This window comes from Capricornis sumatraensis, chromosome 6 (genome assembly GCF_032405125.1).
Source record: "Capricornis sumatraensis isolate serow.1 chromosome 6, serow.2, whole genome shotgun sequence".
Classification (NCBI taxonomy): domain Eukaryota; kingdom Metazoa; phylum Chordata; class Mammalia; order Artiodactyla; family Bovidae; genus Capricornis; species Capricornis sumatraensis.
Genome location: NC_091074.1, coordinates 38,604,855 through 38,629,801, shown reverse-complemented (window position 1 = coordinate 38,629,801; position 24,947 = coordinate 38,604,855).

The window sequence follows — 24,947 nt, the reverse complement described above, 5'->3', positions numbered from 1 at the left end:
ATGCAGGCCCTGTCTATCTCATCAGTTTCATCTCATTCCCTTCACCCAACACTGGCTGGCTGGATCTGGATGCTGGATTCAGGCACAACTGCCCACTGGATCTGCATGTCTCTCCATTTCAACTACATCCTGAACCTAAACTCATTAGAGTAGGTAACAGGTCCTCCTAAAGCCACCTCGTACTTCTCCATTCATAGTATATATCCCAAGACAAAGTAACTAATTGTAAAACTAATTATTTAACACCTAATTTTGTTGATAAGACTCATTAGGGCTGGAATGGTGTTTTTCTTCCTCATTTTCTCAGAGCCTGGAAAAGTGTCTGGTACATAGTCAGAATCACTACTGAGTGCCTAGTAAGTGCTAGTCACTGTTTTAAGGGCTTGCATACATTAACCGAAGTAACCATTATCACAGCCCTATGAGTCAGACATCATTATTATCCCTAGTTTATATTTGAGAAACACTGAGGCATGAGGAGATAAAGAAATTTGCCAGAAAAAAGAAGAAGAAGAAGAAGAAATTTGCCAGAGGTCCCATAGCTTTGTGTGGTGGAGGTGAATTGGGAACCCAGACAGACTTACTTATGACTTCTCTTTTCTTAATTACAATTCCACATTGCCACATAGTTGGCATTCATAATTTGTTAAATTGGCTTGTCCATTTGGCAACCCAAGCTCCTGTCACCTGGCTCTGTACTTGATGCAGGATAGAGAATAGCAAAAAAGACACAGAGAACCCACAATAGGCTTGTCGTTTAGTTCTTAGGTCTCTGAATTCATAACATCCTTCTAGTTTTTCATGCCTGAAAAGGGAACTCCCAGCACAGTTCAACTGTTACCACCTCTGTGTGATATTCATTAACTATATCACAATCTGCCTCCACATTTATGCCTTTGGAGAGTTTTGTTAAATGAGTACCCTACTTATGTCATCCCAACTTGCAGCATTAGTAGTAAATAAAATGGAGGAACAGCAGTGGGAAACTGATTTGGACAGCATTCATTTTCTGATTAAAAAAAAAAGTATATTTAATCAGGAACTCATTCTGGTGCCTTAAAACTCTAAGAAGTGATATTGGACCACACTTGGACAAATTTGAACAAGCAATTGCTGAAGATACAAAAATGATTTCACTTTACCTATATTCAGCAGCAGCTGCAAAAATTCAGTTCAATTATAATTTTATGGCAGCATTTCTAAGTCTAGAGTTCTGACCGAGCATAGGAGTAGTACTTGCCAAGAACTTGTAGTAATTCTTTCTTTGCAAATAGTTTGTAATATTTTTAAAAGTTGAAAGTGTATGAAACCTGCCCACCAAAAAATGGATTATGGTTGTAAACACAAACACATATGCCCTCACACAGATTCAATTTTGCCTTCAGTAGCAGGGAGTTTATAAGCTTGAGACAGATTTGTGGATCAAAAGAGTCCCAAATTAAAAATGCCCAATCTAGAGGAACACATGGTCACAGAATTTCATAGACCAGTGCTGGGCAAAATTTGATACACAAATGAATTGACTCAGCAGATCAGCGTTAGGGTCTGAGATTCCTCGTTTCTTACAAGCTCCCACATTAGATCACTCTTACAGATCCACATGCCACACATTGATTAGCAAGGTGTGAGACAATCTCTTAAACATCAATTCGAGACTGCTGTTAAGTTTGGAGAAGAGGTTAGTTTGAAATTGAGCCCTAGGCTGAGTACCTCTAGTCTAAACTACCATAAGCCTTCATGGAAAAGACACTCATTTGCTTTAGATTAGGCTTGCTAAAAGCATCAAAAACGTGATTTGTTCAACACCTCTGCCCAGAAGTGGCCTTCAGAACAATCTGCATGTATGGCCAACATAGTCCTCCAAAAGCATTTGGATTTGCTTGAATGCTTGAGTTCAGATAACAGTGGGTTTCTGCCATGAGAGAGGATTTTCAAGCAAGTTTGTGGCAGCTACCACCATTCTTCATATGAAGTCTTTAATGAATGACAAATCAATAAAAGAAATCAAAAGGAACACGGCAAGGATGTTCTGGTTCACCACTCCAATGAAACACTGCACACAAAGTCAGAGCTAACTCAGTAAGGAAATAAAGTGACAATACCAAATGCTGGTGAAAATACAGAACTCTCAATGCTGGTGCAGATACAAAATAATATATCTTTTTTTTAAACCACCTTCATTTCATCATCTACCACCCACTCCCATCTATCTTAATCATCAATCTATTTATGAATTTGGTGGGGGGCTTTTTGATGATATTCACTTTTCAAATACTGCTAAAAATTGCAGGGCACAGTCAACGAAAGCTTAAAGTGGTAAAATAAAGGAAAGGAAGAAACAGAGAAGAGGAAAAACTCTGGAAGACAGCTGGAAAGTTTATTACAAAACTAAGAATACTCTTACTCTACGGTCTAGCAATTGTGCTCCTTTGTGTTTACCCAAAGGAGTTGAAACTTATGTCCACAGGAAGCCTTAGACATGGATGTTTATACTGGGTTTATTCATAAGTGCCCAAATTTGGAGGCAACCAAGCTGTCCTTCATAGACTGGGTAAACTGTGGTACATCCAGACAACACAATGGAAAAGTATTTAGTGCTAAAAAGTAAAAAAAAAAAAAAAAGAGCTAGCAACTCATTAAGAGATGCAGAGGAACCTTAAATTCATATTAAAAGTGAAAGTAGCCAATCTCAAAGATTATATATGGTATAATTACAACTAATATATGACATTACAGAAAAAGCAAAACTACAGAGACCGTAAAATAATCAATGGTTTCCAGGGATTGGGCGACAGGGGTTGAATAGACAGAGCACAGTGGATTGTTAGGGTAGAGAAACTTCTCTGTATGATACTAAAATGGTGGATTCATGTCATTGTGTATCTGTTCAATGTCATTGTGTATCTGTTCAAACCCATAAAATGCACAACACCATGAGTGAACCTAAATGTAAACTATGGAGTTTAGATGATTTTGATGTGTCAGTATAGGTTCACCAGTTGTAATAAATGGACCACACGGGGCAGGGGGTGATGTTGATAATGGGAGAGTCTATATATGTTGGGGGGCAGGGAGTACATGGAAAATCTCTATACCTTCTCTTTGACTTAAAACGTCTCTAAAACTTCTCTAAAAAATAAAATTTTCCAATTAATAAATTAGAAAATAAAACTGCTTTCCTCGTGGGTTAGGAGAATGTGAGAGAGAGGGAAAATCAGAGTCCTAAGTTTCTCAAAACACCTCCTTCCAGCCATACTGGTACCTCTGGAGTGCCTCTTAAAAGTTTCTCTCAAGTTCACTCGGAATGCACCTTGAAAAACACTGCAAGATTAGTGGGAAAGAATGATTTGGATCTGGGTTCCTAGCAGGTAGCACTTCAACAGATAGGTTCTGCAGGTTTGGCCCAGATGACAATGCATTCAGTTCAGGGATTTAAGAGTTAAAAAACTCCAGCGTTGAGAGGTCCTTCCCACTCCAAGATTTACATCTGCTGCTCTAGATTCCATTCTTTTCCAGCTTAATTAGTGCTGGTTTAAATACAGCATTAAACATTTTGATATTTGTCCACCCTTCCATCTCCCAAAATAAAGAGGCTGTTTTGTTAGAGGACTTTCACCGGACAGAAGTCACTTGTAATGAGCCTGATAATTATATTCCTGCTGCTGAGAACCCAGACCTTGCCCATTCTTTTCTCCACTTTCAATTCGAGTGTGTGGTTTCTGTGTGGTTTTTTTGAGACAATATTAACTTTTCACTTAACTGCTGGACAATACAAGGAGCAAACAACGGCAGCTAAAAGTCACGAAACAAAGGAAAGTAGAGGAAAAGAGCAGGGGAATTCGCTGCTGCTAAGGGATTTGTTTAAGGGAGGGACACAAAGATTTTATATTTCATAGCAGAGAACGTTACAACGACATAGCCACACACAATGAAAATCTTGTGTTTTATTAAAATGAAAATGCTCGCTCAAGGCCTCCATTACTCATTTCCGGATAGAATGGCAAAACTTCAAGTCTGAAAAGACTCAAGTAACTATAATCAAACTTTCCCTGGTAGCAGCTGATAACACTGCACTTTCCAGAAATCATTCTGTAGATTGTGTAGCTCAGTTCTTCTCAGGGCTCTTAGAGGCTGAATTCCACACAAAAAGGGCAGCAGCTCAGAAAGCCAGAGGACCCTTCATGCTGTGAGAGTCATGCCCACCATCTTATGGCTTAATCTGGTGGGTGACGCAGTGGGTGAGAAAACAGGGAACTACCATCCCATGAAGGTCAACATTGCATTACATCCGTCCTCCCACTCAGGAGAAGAGGCACCAGGGCCAAGCCACCCCGAAGCCTACTCACCCTGCTCAGCGTCTCCGTCACCCAGAAGGCCGGCTTTCAGAGATCGAGGCAGACCTCAGGTAGCAAACAGCAACCTTCCTGCCAGTGTCTCATTTGAGCTAGAAAACAGGCACCTGGCCTTCATGAATGTTGCTGCTGTGGTTAATGCATTGCAGGTGTGAAAGTGTGTGGCTGAAATCTGACAAAACACCTGTCTTTTGTGGCACCATTAGATCCTCCTAGTGTGGGACACGACCCCCTCGGGTGTGCTTTCCCCTGCCTTGAAAGCCACAGTAAGCATTGTCCTGTAATTACAAAATCAGAGTCATCATTGCTGGGAAGAATTCCTTAACAAATTATACCTAATTAGTCTGAAATTACCTTTAATTCATGGTGAAACCATAGGCTTAACTGTGTTCTATAACACCTTCCTTTTTATCTTTATGCAAATATGATTATACACTATCAAACTGGCACCACCAGGCACGAAAAACAGCTGCAGCTACTTCTTTGGTTACTAAATGGGAACTGGACGGATGCCATTGATTATGTTTTCTGGAATGCTGCATCAAAAAATAATAATAATATCAGCCAGTTCCTTCCCTGTGAACTTCAGTCTTCTCTCCCGCCCACGGGCTGCTAATTGAAAGCTGTGAGATTGATCTCCCTTCCCCAACCCTCCCCCACCTCCTCACCACATTTTCTGTAGACACATGTGTGCATCTCACTGCCGCCCAATCTTTTAGAATGTCATTAAGTGTCAAAACATGTCTCATTTTATTTTTGATCATAACATCTTATTATATAGCTTCTTCTGTTCCCATTATTCCCATCTCAGAGATCATACACCTTTTAATTCAATACTCTTGGGTTTGTATACTTTGGCTTCAGAAGTTATTTGCATATGTGGCATGATCTAAGAGCTTTACTTGTACTCCTTTTTTTAATCTTTGCTGCAAACCTAGGAACTAGGACTCCTGTTATCATCCCCATTTTGCAGATGAGAAAACTGAGGCTTAAAGTGCTTATGAGGTCCAACAGCCAGAAGAGCTAAAACCGAGATTCTCACCCAAGCCACTTGCCTCTAGTTTGCCCTCATCACTATAATATGCATTCCCAATAATGCCCATGGTCTCTCACTGATCCTCATCACTTCCAGTTCTCTTATAACAAATCTAGACACAGTATTGTAGGAATATTTTTCCAGTTAGTTGGCATGCAAAGGTATAAAGTACCTTTCTCATCAGAGGAAAAAATCATGGCTAGCATCTCACTTGGTACCAAAAAAATTGTCTATTCATTGTATTTCTTCCTCCACCTCCCATGAAAGCATTATCAGAACCAAAGTCATGTTTCCTGTTTCTGTTAAAATTAAACAATGTTGGTTATTATCATTGGCATATAAATAATGGAGAGCATTACAATGATGCAGGCCATGTGTGTGTATGCATATATGTATATGTGTGTGTGTGAAATGAAGTGAAAGTCACTCAGTCATGTCTGATTCTTTGTGACCCATGGACTACCAAGCCTGCCAAACTTCTCTGTCCATGGAATTCTCCAGGCCAGAATACTGGAGTGGGTGGCCATTCCCTTCTCCAGGGGGTCTTCCCAACCCAGGGATTGAACCCCCGTCTCCCTCATTGTAGGTGGATTCTTTACCAACTAAGCTACCAGGGAAGCCCAAGAATACTGCAGTGGGTAGCCTATCCCTTATCCAGGGTATCGTCCTGACCCTACAAGCTGAGCTATCAGGGAAGCCCACATATATAGGCACACACACGTGTGTGTGTATATATATATACACATATATATATATAAATTGAATCATCCTTGGGTAACTTTAGCTGTAGTATGAAGAATTTTTTGAGATACTTTCTCAAATTAAGCCAGAGTCTAATTATTCAGAAAGCAATTCCTCCTCCATTCTCTGGATAAATTCCTTGGAAAGTCAGCATTGGCTTTCAAACAGTCAATCCCATCCTACAAACAATGACAGCCCATATTATTCCCGAATTTAACCCAACCCCAGGTTCTCTGAAGACTGTTAGCTTGAAAAAAGAAACACAGATCACATCTAGGTTACTTTCTAACAAGCTATGCTTTTGTAACTAAAAGAGAGATTAATTTCTTGAACAATTTCAGGCATGGTATGCAAAGCCAAACACATATCAGGTGCGGACATTGTACCAGGCACCTCCATAGGAGGTCTTGACATTCCCCTGGAATGCAGTGGTGAACTGGTTAAAAAAATAATTACAACAGGACTAGCAGTAAGGTTTTGGCTGAATACTACTCTTGTTCAGTATCAATCAATTAAAATAAAAGCATTTTCTTGATGGTTGCTCATAACAGATATCCAGACCCATCTGTGGCTATTTTATTTATGGCATTGCTGTTCTTCGCCAATAACACGTTGGCTAAAAATCAGATTTTAGGATTTTAATCAGAATCCAAACATTGTCTTCTTATTTAACGCCTCCATTCAAGTTCATGTTACTGCCGTGCAGAAAATGGAATCTGCTTTTTGGAGACTGACCCTTACTGCTGCACCATGGTAATCTACACAGCCGGCCCACAGCTGCAGGATGAGCTATATTTCTTTACAGTATTTTTATTAGGCTGATTCCCACAAGTTAAGAACATTGTAATTGGAGACACTTCAGGGTCACATTAGTCTGAGCCCAATAAAATGAGTGGAGGAAACTAAACTCTCCTAGCTCCTTTCCATGAAGCTTAGAATTTTCAACTCATTTCAAAGCAGAGGATGTCCCTTTCCACATCTTTCAAGTTTTGTAAACACTGAAAGTGCTACTGCCTTCCTTTTAATCAGTAAGGGCCACCGGCTTATGTTTATTATTCCTAATTATTAGACCCTCCACAAGAGAACATTATTTCTGACAATTTAGTAACGATGCAACCTGGCTTCCCTGGTGGCTCAGACGGTAAAGAATCTGCCTGCAATGCAGGAGACCTGAGTTCGGTCCCTGGGTCAGGAAGATCCCCTGGAGAAGGGGATGGCAACCCACTCCAGTATTCTTGTCTGGAGAATTCCATGGACAGAGGAGCCTGGCAGGCTACAGACCATGGGTTCACAAAGAGTTGGACATGACTGAGTGACTAACACTTAACATTGACACAACCTGGTTGGTCGGTAGTATGATCCCCTCTTCCATTCTTCCCACTGTTAATGATTATGTTCATCTAGAACCTTCACACTTTGGTGCACTATGTTTTTCCCCCAAATAATTTCCTGTGACACTAGGTAGCAATTTTGAATTCCTATAACCATGGCTGGGTCTACTTGATGCCAAAACATCCGGTTGGGAAAATTTGGTCCAACAACTGGATGTTTGAACTGCACTAGGTCAAACATCTGGATGTTCCCAAATATTTTTTTTCCAACATTTGGAAATATCCACAGATTCTTCCCTCATGTAGACAAAACATCCAGATGATTAACTGAAAGCTTCCGTTTTCATATGAATATTTGGCCACTAAATGTTCTTTGAGTCCTCTAGGTAAGAATAGCCATCTAGCTGTTTCACAGGCCATTTTTATACCAAAATAAGGGAAAGAAACACTACCCAATTCTCCAAGGCAAATATTAATTTTTTTCCAATAATTTTTAAATAATTTCACCACTCTCAAATACAAGTTATCTCCAGAATTAAAATCTTGCATTTAAAAAAAAAAAAAAACAAACTTCACAGCCCAGGATATCATACAATCTAGGAAGAGTCCAAGTGTTGATCTCAAAAAAGCAAGTTTCTTATTCAGTTTTCACAACTTATAAAAGTATTTTGGGGCTTCCCAGGTGGTTCACTGGTAAAGAATATTCCTGCCAGTGCAGGAGGTGCAAGAGATGTGGGTTTTGTCCCTGGGTCAGGAAGATCTCCTGGAAAAGGAAATGGCAACTCACTTCAGTATTCTTGCCTGAAAAGTCCCATGGACAGAGGAGCTTGGCAGTCTGTAGTCCATAGGGTTGCAAGAGAGTCAGACATGACTTAGTGACTAAACAACAAAAGTATTTTTGATGCCATTAAAAGTCATTTATGAGGCTCCCATCTTTGTGTTCCTTTCCTAGCAATGCTCTTTATGCCACCACCAATTGCCTTGTATCCAGAAACTGACAAAGCTAGTCTAGAAGATGGACATAGTAAAATGTTTACTATCATTGTGGTTAGATGAAGTTAATTCAACATTGCACCAATTTGAAAACTAAAGAAAATGCAATTTTAAAAAAAGCAGCTCTGGAAGTTGGTAACCACCCTAAAATATGTTAGCTCTCCCTGAAATTGTGTATAAACATTGACGTAACTATGCATCAAGTGGGGAAGAGAAAGAGTAGCTAGAGATTTAATCTGTCAAGTACTGTTTTTCAATGAGTACCTTCTCCTTAATAGGCATATTTTGAATACTCTTTATAATTATTTGTGAGTTGAGAGAACAGATGCCACTGATCGTACAGAGCTTATTCCCAGTTTTTGGCTGTATTGAAAAGTAAAATGAAAAAAATTCAAACATAGCAAAGACACTTTATATGTAATCACCCACAGCATCCATTCCCTCTTAGCCACGGTTAAGTAGATCTCATGGGGCTGTTATCCATTCAGGCTTGTAAAGGACAAGGAGTATAGCTTAAGGAATCAGAGACATTTCTTGGAACCAGATGGTGTAAAATAAAACTGGGTCCCACAAGGAACGAGAACTAGGACCTGCAAAGCACAGAGGCCCAAGGGAGCCACGCTTCTCCTCCCTGTTTTCCTGAGATCGTGTGGTCATTCATCTCTCTGACCTCTGTATCCTTCTTCAATTGATCTCATCTCTCTGTGCCTTAGTTTCTTCATTTATAAAATGAGAAAAATGGTAGTAAAAAAAAATCTACCTCAAGGGTTCGACTTGCCTATGAATGACTTGATTCACAGAGGGTGCTTACTTACAGGAACACCTGTCACATGATGAACACACAATAAATGGCATACATTGTTTTTGTTGTCAATTATTATTTTGATGGCACCCCACTCCAGTACTCTTGCCTGGAAAATCCCATGGACAGAGGAGCCTGGTAGGCTGCAGTCCATGGGGTCGCTAAGAGTAGGACACGACTGAGTGACTTCACTTTCACTTCTCACTTTCATGCATTGGAGAAGGAAATGGCAACCCAGTGTTCTTGCCTGGAGAATCCCAGGGACAGGGGAGCCTGGAGGGCTGCCATTTGTGGGGTCACACAGAGTTGGACATGACTGAAATGACTTAGCAGCAACAGCAGCATTCTTTTTGCAAACCAACTCGCCTGCTTGCTCAGTGCTAATGACTGCTGAATAGCTGCACGCCAATGACAGCTCCCAGCTCCCCAGCTTTTTCTATTTTCCTTCTTCTCACAGTTAACTGACTGCAAGGGTGTCTTAGTTGTTAAGTCATTTCTGACTCTTTAAGACCCCATGGACTGTAGCCCTCCAGGTTCCTCTGTCCATGGGATTCTCCAGGCAAGAATCCTGGAGTGGGTAGCCATTCCTTCTCCAGAGGATCTTCCCAACACAGGGATCAAACCCAAGTCTCCTGCATCACAGGCAGATTCTTTACCATCTGAGCCACCAGGGAAGCCCAACTGACTGGTTCTTCCAAATCTGAAATTCTCAGGAGAGAGAGTATAATGAGCACAGCTTAGGGCAAATGTGTACTTCTGGCCCCATCAGCTGTTACCTAACAAGAGATGCCAAGGTGCCCACTCACTCCCTCATGAGTGACCTGGGCAAACTCCTAAAGAAAGGAAAGTGGAGTAAGGAGAAAACAGAGGACATGACTAGTGGGAGTATCAAGTTTAAACATTTTGATCATCTGTCTTTATAGTTTAAAATTAGAACACACAGTGCAACATAAAGAAAACAAATTTTTAATCTCTACTCAGAAAAAAAACAGATTTGTAATATTTTGGTATATATTTTCTCATAATTTTATATATATATATTTATTTATACTTTTTATAAATATAAAATTTTACTCTGCACTTTTCAGTCATATTTTTCCACTTAATAACTTACTGTGGATATTTTCCATGTTACTAATTGCTTCTCTACAATGTTTTTCTTAATGGCAGGATAAAATTTGACTAAGTAAAAAAATATATAGTATAATACAAAAGCCTGTTGAACATTTGATTATTTCAGTTTTATAACTTACAACTGCTGCTCTAATAAAGCTTCTTTGGCATAAATCATTGTATATATATATCATGTTCTTTACTTTTCTTGTCAAATTTCCCCCAGTCCCAACCAATGCCTCTAATAACAGTCAATCTGATCTCTTTTTCTATGTGTTTTATTCTTTTTATTTTGGGAAGCATAATTAACCTACAATTGTGTTAGTTCCTTTTACACGACATAGTGATTTTATAATTCTACACACTGCAAAATGATCACCAGGATAAATCTCATCACCATCTGCACTCTTCATTTCAAGTTAAAGAAATAAATATACACCAGGTCATTTTATTTTCTATTTTTCTTTTTATTATATTATCTAGGGGTTTGTCTATTTTAGATGCGGAAACACTGGAAACAGTGGCTGACTTTATTTTTTGGGGCTGCAAAGTCACTGCAGATGGTGATTGCAGCCATGAAATTAAAAGACGCTTACTCTTTGGAAGGAAAGTTATGATCAACCTAGACAGCATATTAAAAAGCAGAGACATTACTTTGTTTACTTTGTCAACAAAGGTCTGTCTAGTCAAGGCTATGGTTTTTCCAGTAGTCATGTATGGATGTGAGAGTTGGACTATAAAGAAAACTGAGCGCAAAAGAATTGATGCTTTTGAACTGTGGTGTTGGAGAAGACTCTTGAGAGTCCCTTGGACTGCAAGGAGATCCAACAATTCCATCCTAAAGGAAATCAGTGCTGGGTGTTCATTGTAAGGACTGATGTTGAAGCTGAAACTCCAATATTTTAGCCACATGATGTGAAGAGCTGACTCATTTGAAATGACCCTGATGTTGGGAAAGATTGAAGGCAGGAGGAGAAGGGGACAACAGAGGATGAGATGGTTAGATGGCATCACTGACTCAATGGACATGAGTTTGGGTAAACTCCAGGAGCTGGTGATAGACAGGGAGGCCTAGTGTGCTGTGGTTCATGGGCTCAGAAAGAGTTGGACACAACTAAGCAACTGAACTGAACTGAACTTTTTTTTTTTTTTTCAGAGAAACATCTCTTGGATTTATTTATCAATCTATCAGTCATTATGATGGCTTCAATGAGGGCCAAGCTGAGAAAGTTAAAGATAAAATTTGAGAACATAGTAAGATTCAGGGTATGACGAGGTTGTTGGTTGAGTATATATATTTTTAAATGAAATTAGTGGGTTCTGTTCTTCTGGTTCTATCAAACTTTCTGAGAATGCAAAGTTCCTTTACCAGAGGGAAAACTTCAAGGCTATGTCATTACCCATTTATAGAATGCAAAGTTCCATATATGACCAATAAATCAATATTGTCAATAGTATTACTTGGATATTTATTTATTTATTCTACCTGTTTCATGCCTCAAGTACAAAGGAGAGGTATAATAGAGGTTCATACTACTATTATACCTCATCAGTTCTCCTTGCTTTTTGACATTTTCTGCATTATCTATTTTAATAATATATTTAGAACTCATTATAAATTCACTGCAGATTGAAAATTCAAATACTTACATTGACTTTCTTTTTACTATTTATTATTGAAAAAAGTGAAACTGTTAGTTCCTCAGTTGTGTCCAACTCCTTGTGACCCCATGGACAGCAGCCCACCATGCTCCTCTGTCCATGGAATTCTCTAGTTGAGAACTCTGGAGTGGGTAGCCATTCCTTTCTCCAGGAGATCTTTCTGACCTAGGGATTGAACCTGGGTCTCCTGCATTACAGGCAAATTCTTTACCATCTGAGTCACACAGGAAGCCCGAACTGTTTATTATTAGTTGCCATCAATTCTTGTCAGTCATATAGCAATATTACCCACCCTGTTTTTTCTGTCTGACTTGCCCAAGATACTGTTCAACATACACTAATCTGAAATAATTAGTTTCATCAAAAGAAAAATTTCCAAACAAGTTCAATCCTGACTCCCAGGGGAACAGAGAAAGGAACAGGAGTTAAAGATATTATTTAACTCATGAGGGACCCAGACACAGTCATGACCAGTTCAAAAGAGGATCTGAAGGAAGAACGGACATTATGGATCAGACATATTGACATGAATGTATAAATGGAAACAAAGTAATGTTTTGTGGAGAGAGGTGGAGACCTAAAAAAGTAGTTCGACTGTCCAAGTCAGGACAGAATTTGCATGCTTATAGACAAGAATTAATTTGCTTTGCTATTAGTTAGCTACAACATAAAGTTGCAAAATAATGCAAAGAAAATGCAAGGCTAGAATTAAACAATCCAGAAAGGTATGCTGTCTGGAGACAAGGCAGAGTTTTCCATTATAGCACCTGTTTCCATACAAGTTTTGTACTGTCACTTTTTATACTTTCTGTGTTTTCAATCCTTCCTTGATGTTTTATTTGCTTTCTATTTTATCCAGGTTATGTTTCTCCCTCTCCCCATTCTCAATATTTATAAAAAATTAACCTAGCACTTGCACATTTTTCAACTGTGCATAAAAATGTATTTTCCTCTAATCATTAACTTTAGATAGATTCCTTAAATGAGAAAATGAAATCATTCACTTCTTCTACCACTTTTTTTGGTATAATCCAGTGTTTGAGGTTTAGTTTCTTGCTTTCAAAGGGTCACCCTTACTTTAAAATACATGTATGTTAAGAATTATTAACATTTTATTGTTTACTTAATTTACTTAACATTTTATTGTTCACTTAAAGTCAATATTTTTCAGGATAATAGCCCTTTTTTCTGTATTTCATTACTTCCTTATTCTTGAGTTTGTGTTTGCTATTCATCTCTTGGACTGCAAGGAGATCCAACCAGTCCATCCTAGGGGAAATCAGTCCTGAGTGTTCACTGGAAAGATTGATGTTGAAGCTGAAACTCCAGTGTTTTGGCCACCTGATGTGAAGAGCTGACTCATTTAAAAGGACCGTGATGTTGGGAAAGATTGAAGGCAGGAGGAGAAGGGGACAACAGAGGATAAAGATGGTTAGATGGCATCACTGACTCAATGCACATGAGTTTAGGTAAACTCCAGGAGTTGGTGATAGACAGGGAGACCTGGCATGCCGCGGTTCATGGGGTCACAAAGAGTCGGACACGACTGAGCAACTGAACTGAACTAAACTGAAATGATTCATCTCTTAGTTGTTAGGAAACTTTGTGCACATGTAATTTATGCCTGTTAAGTGAGTGATTGTATAGCCAATAATGTGTTTCTGTTAATTTGTATGTGAATAAAACCTAGCTATGGCATAGAAATCTTCTGTTACAACCTTTTCTCCCCTTTAAAACTCTTAGAAAATCACTTCATAGTCTTATGGTGCTTCTTACTACAGAAGAAGAATCTGAGGCTGGATGTCTTGGCTTTTTTCTCTTATGTAGATGACCAGTCTTGTCTTTCTAGATGCATATCAGATTATTCTTTGTTTTGTTTTGCTTTGCTCTTTAAGTTTAAGACCTTGATCAGAATACATTTATTTGTTGAGCTATTTTCATTAATATTTCCTGGGATTTGTTGAGTTCATACAGTTTGCAAAATCAGAGCTGTATTCACTAGCCCATAGTTTTTTTAATTACTTCTTCCTTTCTACTCATTCTGACATCCCCTTCAGTAACACTTACTTTCTATAAGTGGGATCTCAGTAATATGCCCTGCAAATTATTTACTTCATCTCTTATTTCTTGGTCACTATCTCAGAATCCTGGAAGATTTCTATCTAGCATAGCATATATCTAGCGTCCATTCCCTTCTCAAGGGATTTTCCCGACCCAGGGGTCGAACTGAGGTCTCCTATATTGCAGGATGATTCTTTACTGGCTGAGCCACCAGGGAAGCCCACTATATATTCAATAATGTTGGTTAAATTTACAGTGGTGTTATTTATATTCTTATTGCCTTTTTTTAATGCTGTTCTTAAATGTTTACTTTAGCTATTTGTTTCTTGTAACTCATTTCAAGTTTCTGCTCATCTTTCAAATCAGCTCCAGTTTCAAATCTATTGTATTATCATCTCATCTTGCAGATTTTATTTTATTGAACCCATGTTTTACTAGTAGATGCAAGATCAAAAAATAGTGCATATAATGTATTTCTCTTTCCTTTACTAATTTTCAAAATATGCTTTTCTGTATAAATAGTATGATCCTAACTGTATGTACAGTGAATTAAAAAAGCTGAAACCTAAGACTGCGGGAAAAGAACAAAATGAACCAAGAAGATAATTTTGTATCCCTCAACCCTAGAGAGTCTCATAAATTGATTCATCCAAGTATTGCAAAAAGCAGAATTGTAAGGTAAAATTAAAAACAGAAGAAATACTTAAATCTCTGCCACAGATGTGCTCTGACACTCCATATATTCAGCCAAGAACCTTATCCTACCCTAAAGGAGATTATGTCCCTGGAGAAAGAAAATCAGCCAGAACCCATATCCTGAGCCCTCAGGCATAGCTGAAGGTGAACATGAGATACCATGCTGAGAATGGGGTTGAGGATCCCAGCAAACAATACGTGTTAAGTTATGAAACCTCCAATATCCAGGCAAGAACCCGGGGGCTTCCTCACAGAAATGATTCCCCCCAAAACAGCTTCATATAGTGACACTTGGAGGCCACCAGCCTACATGCCTCCTCACTTCAAATGTGAATATATGGCTGAGGTTCACCTCATATTTGAGAAAAGCATCTAACAGGAAAGATACATCAAAATAAATAAATAAAATATACTGGGAGGAAATAAAGACAATGCAGCAAGCAGCAAAAGGTTTTCAAATTTAAAAAGCAGTATTATTAGTCTCTAATCAGAGACGACCTCTGCATCATGAAATAAGAACACGTTGCCATTTAGAAGGGAACTTTCAGAGAACAATTAACTTAAAATGATTTTTTTAAAAAGGGGGTGTTGGGGGAGGAAGATAATGAGATAGCTGAGGAAATCACCAGAAAGTAAAGCAAGTACACAAGAAAATATAGAAATAGGAAGAAAAACAATTAGTACAATCAGACAAAGGATCCCAGAGGTCCAACATCAAAATAATAGGAATTTCAGAAAGCGGAAATTTTTAACTTACAAAGAGCAAGTGATTATCAAAGAAACAATACAATAAAAGGTTCCATCTTTAAAGAAAATGGGTTTCTAGATTACGAAAGTCCAAGTGTCCTATAAAGAATAGACCCATGATGTGAAATATCTTTGTGAAATTCAGGACACCAAGAAGAAAGAGAAGAGCCAGAAGGTCCCACCCAAAAATAACAGGCTTTTTTAGAAGAATGGCAAGTGAGAATGGCATTTGACTAAGCAACATCCAGAGACAAATGATAAAGGAGCAAGGTCTGAGCATACACGCACTGGGTCTTCCAAATTCTGTCGGCAATTATTTCCAAGTCAGAACCTTCATTCCAGCCAAATTATAAATCATTTGTTGAAGCCAAATAAAGACAGTTTCAGACTCTCTGGGCCTCAAAAAAAAATGCTCTCTCTTGCTCTTTGCAAGAAGTCATTTGTGGGTGTGCTCCATCAAAATACAGACATAAACTATGAAAGATGGAAATGGAAATTAGGAAACTGGAAGAAGTCCCATACAGTTAGAAACTATGGGAAATCCAGAAAAATGGTAGAGGGAGAGCCCAGGATGACAATTGTACAAGGAACCTAGATGGGAAAGGAGAATGGAGTAACCAGAAGGCCTGTGCCAAAACCGCTTGCCTAAAATAAGGAGATTTACTTTTTATTTGGAGAGTTTAGTGATAACTTAGTCATAGACACATAGATGCTAAGCAAACAAACAGAAAGAAGGTAATTATTACCTCTAGCTGAAACAAAAAGTTGTACAAAAAAAGAAAATAATACAAATGACCCAAAAGTGGCTCCACTGTGAACATTATTTACATACTCAGAATAGTGTGAATACGGGTTAATAAAGCGCTGCTATGATTGAAGTGAGAGATGTGGGGGAAAGAACTTATATCCAACAATAGGAAATAATACCTAAACCTTAAAAATGAACAGCATAATGTAGTGGTTACATTTGGAGGCAGCTAGTAAGAGTTATAGGCGCTTGCCTTAGAGGAATGAGAATTGGCAATGAGGAAAGGAGAAGGGAATTATAAACCTTTAAACTATCACTAAATACATTACTTAGACAAAAATTTAAATTTACAATAAAGGAAAGCTAAAAAGAACACACTCAAAATATTTAAGATTCAGATCATTCAGATTTAAGATTCAGATTATTTAAACTATATGCTTATTTCTTTATGATTCAGAATTATTTACAGGATCCATTTTTCCCTCTAGTTTCTCATATTGAAATAGTGAGAAGCCTATCCAGGGCTGGTATTTCCCTCAGAAATAGGGTGGGGGATTTGTCTTGGCTTCAGTTAGAGGATACATTTCAGACTTCCAGGGGATGGGCTTGAAGGTCATAGTGACAGAGGTAGGGGAAAGGGTTTCAACCTGAGTTTCTGGTAAGGCTGCTATTCCAAGATTAGACCAGTTGTGAGGCTACATCCTTCCAGGAACAGGAATACTCTCCCTGACTATTCAAGGAGGAGTTTCTTTACCATTTATGTCAGCCCTCTGCATCCAGTGCCCTGAAGATCCCAGGCTCGATTCTTACCAGCAGCTCACACCACATCAGGGAAGAAACACACTCTCTCAAGAAGCTGCTTGTCTAGAACTACTACACCTGCAAAAGCTGGCATTCTAATATAACTACCCCTTGACAGTCTCTTGGACAGCAAGGAAATCAAACCAGTCAATCCTAAAGGAAGTCAACCATGAATATTTATTGGAAGGACTGACACTGTAGTTCAAACTCCAGTACTTGGCCACCTGATGTGGAGAGCTGACTCACTGGAAAAGACTCTGATGCTGGGAAAGACCAAAGGCAAAAGGAGAAAGAGGAGACAGAAGATGAGATTGTTGGATGGTATCATTGACTCAGAGGACATGAGTTTGAGCCAAGTCTGAGAGATGGTTAAGGACAGGGAAGCCTGGCATGTTGTGGTCCTTGAGGTTACAGAGTCAGATATGACTGACCGAATGAGCAATGACAACATCCATGAATCTGCAGGTCAGATTTCCCCATTAAGCTTCCTGCTGCATCAATTAAGATCACTTTAGTTTCAGGAAATGACTTTTCCAGAGCAGCTACCACTGGTGCTTCTAGAAGCTTCTGCTCAGTTCATCCAGCCACCCAAAACTCTCACCTCAATTCTGCTGACCCCAGTTGCTGCTTTCTTCATCATCTTACACCCTTTTCTGTCTCCAGTTGGTTTTTGCCAAGTTCTACCATTGTCCCTAAGGTCCAAGATTTCTTATTCTTGTTTTTCACAAACCCACAAAACTCCACTGCAGTTAGTATTCTACCTTGGGGTCGGGGGGGGGGGATCCTTTTTATTTAACCTCCATTAAATCCACTAAGAACTTCTCATCATTTCTGGCATTTGAATAACTCTATCTCCAGCCGTCAGTGCTGAGCAACATTTTTTTATGACCTTTTTTTTTCATTTATATTAATGTCAGCATAAATATGGGCTTCTCAGGTGGCTCAGTGGTAAAGAATCTGCCTGCCAATGCAGAAGCTGTGGGTTCATTCTCTCAGTTGGGAAGATCCCCTGGAGAGAGAAATGGCAACCCACTCCATTATTCTTGCCTGGAAATCCCATGGACAGAGGAGCCTGGCAGGCTGCAGTCTATGAGGTCACGAAAAGTCAGACGTGACTGAGCGACTAAACAACAACAGTAGTGTAAATGAGGAGACAGTAAAACTCAATGAAACTAAGCCATGCCTTGTGGGGCCACCCAAGACGGGCGGGTCATGATGGAGAGGTCTGACAGAATGTGGCCCACTACAGTAGGGAATGGCAAACCACTTCTGTATTCTTGCCTTGAGAACCCCATGAACAGTATGAAACGGCAAAATGATGGGATACTGAAAGAGAAACTCCCCAGGTCGGTAGGTGCCCAATATGCTACTGGAGACCAGAGGAGAAATAACTCCAGAAAAAAATGAAGGGATGGAGCCAAAGCAAAAACAATACCCAGTTGTGGATGTGACTGGTGACAGAAGCAAGGTCCAATAATGTAAAGAGCAATATGGCATAGGAACCTGGAATGTTAGGTCCATGAATCAAGGCAAATGGAAAGTGGTCAAACAGGAGATGGTAAGAGCGAACATCGACATTCTAGGAATCAGCGAACTAAAATGGACTGGAATGACTGAATTTAGCTCAGATGACCATTATATCTACTACTGTGGGCAGGAATCCCTTAGAAGAAATGGAGTAGCCATCACGGTCAACAAAAGAGTCCAAAATCCAGTACTTGGATGAAATCTCAAAAACGACAGAATGATCTCTGTTCATTTCCAAGACAAACCATTCAATATCACAATAATCCAAGACTTTTCCCCCCACAGGTAATGCTGAAGAAGCTGAAGTTGAACAGTTCTATGAAAACCTACAAGACCTTTTAGAACTAAAAACCCCCAAAAAATGTCTTTTTCACTATAGGGGACTGGAATGAAAAAGTAGGAAATCAAGAAACACCTGGAATAACAGGCAATTTTGGCCTTGGAGTACAGAATGAAGCAGGGCAAAGTCTAATAGACTTTTGCCAAGAGAACACACTGGTCATAGCAAACACCCTCTTCCAACAACACAAGATAAGACTCTACACATGGACAACACCAAATGGTCAACACCAAAATCAGATTGATTATATTCTTTGCAGCCAAAGATGGAGAAACTCTATACAGTCAGCAAAAACAAGACCGGGAGATGACCATGGCTCAGATCATGAACTCCTTATTGCCAAAATCAGACTTTCCCTACTTTCTTCCCTAAATTGAAGAAAGTAGGGAAAACCACTAGACCATTCAGGTATGACCTAAATCAAATCCCTTATGATTATACAGTGGAAGTGAGAAATAGATTTAAGGGACTAGATCTGATAGATAGAGTGCCTGATGAACTATGGGCAGAGGGTCATAACATTGTACGGGAGACAGGGATCAAGATCATCCCCAAGGAAAAGAAATGCAAAAAGGAAAATGGCTGTCTGGGGAGGCCTTACAAACATCTGTGAAAAGAAGAGAAGTGAAAAGCAAAGGAGGAAAGGAAAAACATACCCATTTGAATGCAGAGTTCCAAAGGATAGCAAGGAGAGATAAGAAAGACTTCCTCAGCGATCAATGCAAAGAAATAGAGGAAAACAACAGAATGGGAAAGACTAGAGATCTCTTCAAGAAAATGAGAGATACCAAGGGAACATTTCATGCAAAGATGGCCTTGATAAAGAACAGAAATGGTATGGACCTAACAGAAGCAGAAGATATTAAGAAGAGGTGGCAAGAATACACAGAAGAACTGTACAAAAAAGAGCTTCATGACCCAGATAATCATGATGGTGTCATCACTCACCTAGAGCCACACATCTTGGAATGTGAAGTCAAGTGGGCCTTAGAAAGCATCACTATGAACAAAGCTAGTGGAAGTGATGGAATTCCAGTTGAGCTATTTCAAATCTTAAAAGATGATGCTGTGAAAGTGCTGCACTCAATATGCCAGCAAATTTGGAAAATTCAGCAGTGGCCTCAGGACTGGAAAAGGTCCGTTTTCATTCCAATCCCAAAGAAAGGCAATGCCAAAGAATGCTCAAACTACCGCACAACTGGACTCATGTCACACGCTGGTAAAGTAATACTCAAAATTCTTGAATCCAGGCTGCAGCAATACCTGAACCATGAACTTCCAGATGTTCAAGCTGGTTTTAGAAAATGCAGAGGAATCAGAGATCAAATTCTGAAAGAGATGGGCATACCAGACCACCTGACCTGCCTCTTGAGAAACCTGCATGCAGGTCAGGAAGCAACAGTTATAACTGGACGTGAAACAACAGACTGGTTCCAAATAGGAAAAGGAGTACATCAAGGTGGTATATTGTCACCCTGCTTATTTAACTTATATGCAGAGTACATCATGAGAAACGCTGGGCTGGAGGAAGCACAAGTGGAATCAAGATGGCCAGAAGAAATATCAATAACCTCAGATATGCAGATGACACTACCCTTTTGGCAGAAAGTGAAGAGGAACTAAAAAGCCTCTTGATGAAAGTGAAAGAGGAGAGTGAAAAAGTTGTCTTAAAGCTCAACATTCAGAAAACTAAGATCATGGCATATGGTCCCATCACTTCATGGGAAACAGATGGGGAAACAGTGGAAACAGTGTCAGACTTTATTTGGGGGGCTCCAAAATCACTCCAGATGGTGATTGCAGCCACAAAATTAAAAGACACTTACTCCTTGGAAGGAATATTATGCCCAACCTAGACAGCATATTAAAAAGCAGAGACATTACTTTGCCAACAAAGGTCCATCTAGACAAGGCTATGGATTTTCCGGTGGTCATGTATGGTTGTGAGAGTTGGACTGTGAAGAAAGCTGAGTGCTGAAGCATTGATGCTTTTGAACTGTGGTATGGAGAAGACTCTTGAGAGTCCCTTGGACTGCAAGGAGATCCAACTAGTCCATCCTAAAGGAGATTAGTCCTGGGTATTCATTGGAAGGACTGATGCTGAAGCTGAAACTCCAATACTTTGGCCACCTCATGTGAAGAGTTGACTCATTGGAAAAGACTCTGATGCTGGGAGGGATTGGGGGCAAGAGGAGAAGGGGACGACAGAATGAGATGGCTGGATGGCATCATTGACTTGATGGATGTGAGTTTGAGTGAACTCCTGGAGTTGGTGATGGACAGGGAGGCCTGGAGTGCTGCGATTCATGGGGTTGCAAAGAGTCGGTCACAACTGAGTGACTGAACTGAACTGAACTGAAGCATCTGTTATAATTAGATTCAACTGAGTGACAGAAAACCCAAAACAAGCTTACTGAAACAAGATAACACAAGTTTCCTCCCTCACATGAAGAAGTCAGGAGATAGGCATCTCAGCTGATACAAAGGCTCTTTTCATCTCATTGTTATGCCATCATTCCTAGGAACTGTTGCTTCTACTCAGGATTCAAAATGGCTGCTAGGATTCCACACATCAAAGCAGTGTTCCAGGCAGGAGAATGGAGGAAGAAGGAAGGATTTTGTGAATGTTCCCTTTAAAGTACACCTGCTAAGCAGCACCCAATTCTGCTTACATCTTTTTGCCTTGAGTTTACCCATACAGCTTCACTGAGCTTGCAGAGAAACTTTTCAAAAACACTGGAGTCATAAAAGTTCCTTAGAGATGAAATGAAAAATAGTGGTTTTAAGAAAGTTAAGTGTATTGTATAAAAAAAAAAAAAAATCAAGGAAAAAGAGGTATGTGACCCTCTGGTATTCATAGTCTTTGATATGTTAGGAGAATAAACCACAGATTAAAATCAGATATAATAAAGAGAAGCAGAAAGAAGGGAGGGAAAATGTATTGTTTCCACAAGAAAACTAAGTTTTCATTCTCTGAGTCTCTGCATAATTGAATTTGGGTATATTCATGCAAGAACAAAATGGTAACTCCTAAATAAGTATAATGTTGGAATAAGCAATCATAGTTTGGTCAATATATATTTAGATTATTACATTATATAATTTCTGTCAAATTCAATATTGTAATAGTTTCTTACAACTTAATGCATTCCAGATTTGAGCAAAAATCCTAGCACAAGTAGATACCTAGTAAATACATATTAACTGAAGAATTGAGTAAATTATACACACACCCACACACACACACACACACACTCACACACACACATTTGTTGATGTCATGACTTTAATAAAAAAAATTTGTCACGTGCTAATTAGCAAGTGTTTATGAAGCTTCTCTAGTATATAGAGCGTAGTTAATGGATAATAAGAAAATAGAAGAAAATAGAATACATGGTTAAATACTATCCTGAATCCTAAAACTGATCACCTGAGGAATACTTTAAAACCGATGTCAGGAGACAAATAACATCACGAGTCCCATCTTCTGCCACCAGCTTTCTAAGATAGGTGCCAACAGGCAGGCAAGAACCAACACACATCTAAATGGAAATAAACAAGGTACAGAAAATGTAGTCTGTTTACTAATCTCTGACCAATTTTGGCCAGAATCCTCAGATTCCCATCAACTGGAACCACATAGTCTTACCTATCTGCAAAGGCCTTTTCATACTGCCCATGGTGGTAGGAACTTTTCTTTCTATGACTATGCTTTCAGCATCACAAGAGGTTTACAATGGTTCCCAATGAAAGCAAATAATCAAGTTTCATAATATAGGTTTAAGTCATCTCTAAGGAAAGTATTTCCCTGCCCTTGGTTTAGACTTTCAGTCGCTCTTGCCACAGTGCCTAGTGCTTTACTGGTCCCAACAATACCTTAGAAAGCTTAGGACTTGAACTTTCAACTTTGCCTCCCACCGCCCCTCTCCCCACACCTCAGCTCTGTGACAAACCATGTAGAGTCACAATCTCCTTTCTGCCACTTTAAAGAAGTAGAGGACAAAGCTAGGAACTGAAACACAGAGCAAATGATCCAGGGAGCCTGAGTCAAGGTCCTCTATACACACGGCCCTGATGAACAGCACCTTTGTCTGACGCATAGGACAACCCAAGTGCAACATATGAGTCAACCACACTCTAGAAATGGCTTCTGCGTCTCCTGCAGCCTGATACTATGATAGCATTGTGGTTGCTCCAAAAACCCTAATGCAGACTCTGTGGATTCTTCTCTTTACTATGTGGTTTGAAGTCGGGCAGAGGGGAGGAGATACTGGAAAGAAAAATTGCCCAGTGCACCATGACAGCTGTATAATTAGGCAAGGCAGGCCGGTGCTTATAGCATTTGTCATTCAGCAATTGTTCACACTCCAGGTTCCCTAGCCAGGTGCTTTGAACAATGAGGTGATGATAATATCTTTATGTGACCTGAGCCCAGAGAACATTCAAATTCAAATAGGCCAGGTTGAATCCCTAGTGGAGTAAGATGAGGTCTGCATTATTTTTTTAGTGTTCACCAGCCGATGTGCTGTAAAAGTGAAATGGGGTTTCTTAGCAAATTTTGGATATCACTAAAACAATATGAAAGGAAAAATCTGTTATATTTTGCCTCCAAATTTGGAGCTCAAGATGCAAGGCTCTATTTGTGAAAAGAGGGATGGAGGTTCGTGACATTGTACAGAAGACAGGGATCAAGACGATCCTCAAGAAAAAGAAATACAAAAAAAGTAAAATGTCTGTCTGAGGAAGCCTTACAAATAGCTGTGAAAAGAAGAGAAGTGAAAAGCAAAGGAGAAAAGGAAAGATACACCCATTTGGATGCAGAGTTCCAAAGAATAGCAAGGAGAGACAAGAAAGCCTTCCTCAGCAATCAATGCAAAGAAAATGAAGAAAAAAATAGAATTGGAAAGATTAGAGATCTCTTCAAGGAAATGAGAGATACCAAGGGAACATTTCATGCAAAGATGGGCTCAATAAAGGGTAGAAATGGTATGGACCTAACAGAAGCAAAAGATATTAAGAAGAGGTGGCAAGAATACACAGAACTGTACAAAACGATCATTACAACCCAGATAATCACGATGGTGTGATCACTCACCTAGAGCCAGACATCCTGGAATGTGAAGTCAAGTGGGCCTTAGGAAGTATCACTACGAACAAAGCTAGTGAAGCAGATGGAATTCCAGGTTCAGTTCACTTCAGTTCAGTCACTCAGTCATGTCCAGCTCTTCAAACCCCATGAATCACAGCACGCCAGGCCTCCCTGTCCATCACCAAATCCTGCAGTTTACCCAAACTCATGTCCATTGAGTTGGTGATGCAACTTAACCACCTCATCCTTTGTTGTCCCCTTCTCTTCCTGTCTTCAATCTTTCCCAACATCAGGGTCTTTTCAAATGAGTAAGCTCTTCATATCAGATGGCCAAAATACAAGACTTTCAGATTAAACATCAGTCCTTCCAATGAACACCCAGCACTGATTTCCTTTAGGATGGACAAGTTGGATATCCTTGCAGTCCAAGGGACTCTCAAGAGTCTTCTCCAGCATCACAGTTCAAAAACATCAATTATTCTGTGCTCAGCTTTCTTTATAGTCCAACTTTCACATCGATACATGAAATGAAGTGAAGTCACTCAGTCGTGTCCAACTCTTTGCGACCCCATAAACTGTAGCCTACCAGGCTCCTCTATCCATGGGATTTTCCAGGCAATAGTCCTCTACTGAATTGCCATTTCCTTCTCCAGGGGATCTTCCCAACACAGGGATCGAACCTGGGTCTCCCACATTGTAGACAGACGCTTTACTGTCAGAGCCTTGATTAGATGGACCTTTGTTGACAAAGTAATGTCTCTGCTTTTAATATGCTGTCTAGATTGGTCATAACTTTCCTATCAAGGAGTAAGCATCCTTTAATTTCATGGCTGCAGTCACCATCTACAGTGATTTTGGAGCCCAAAATTTTAAGTCAGCCCCTGTTTTCACTGGTTTCCCATCTATTT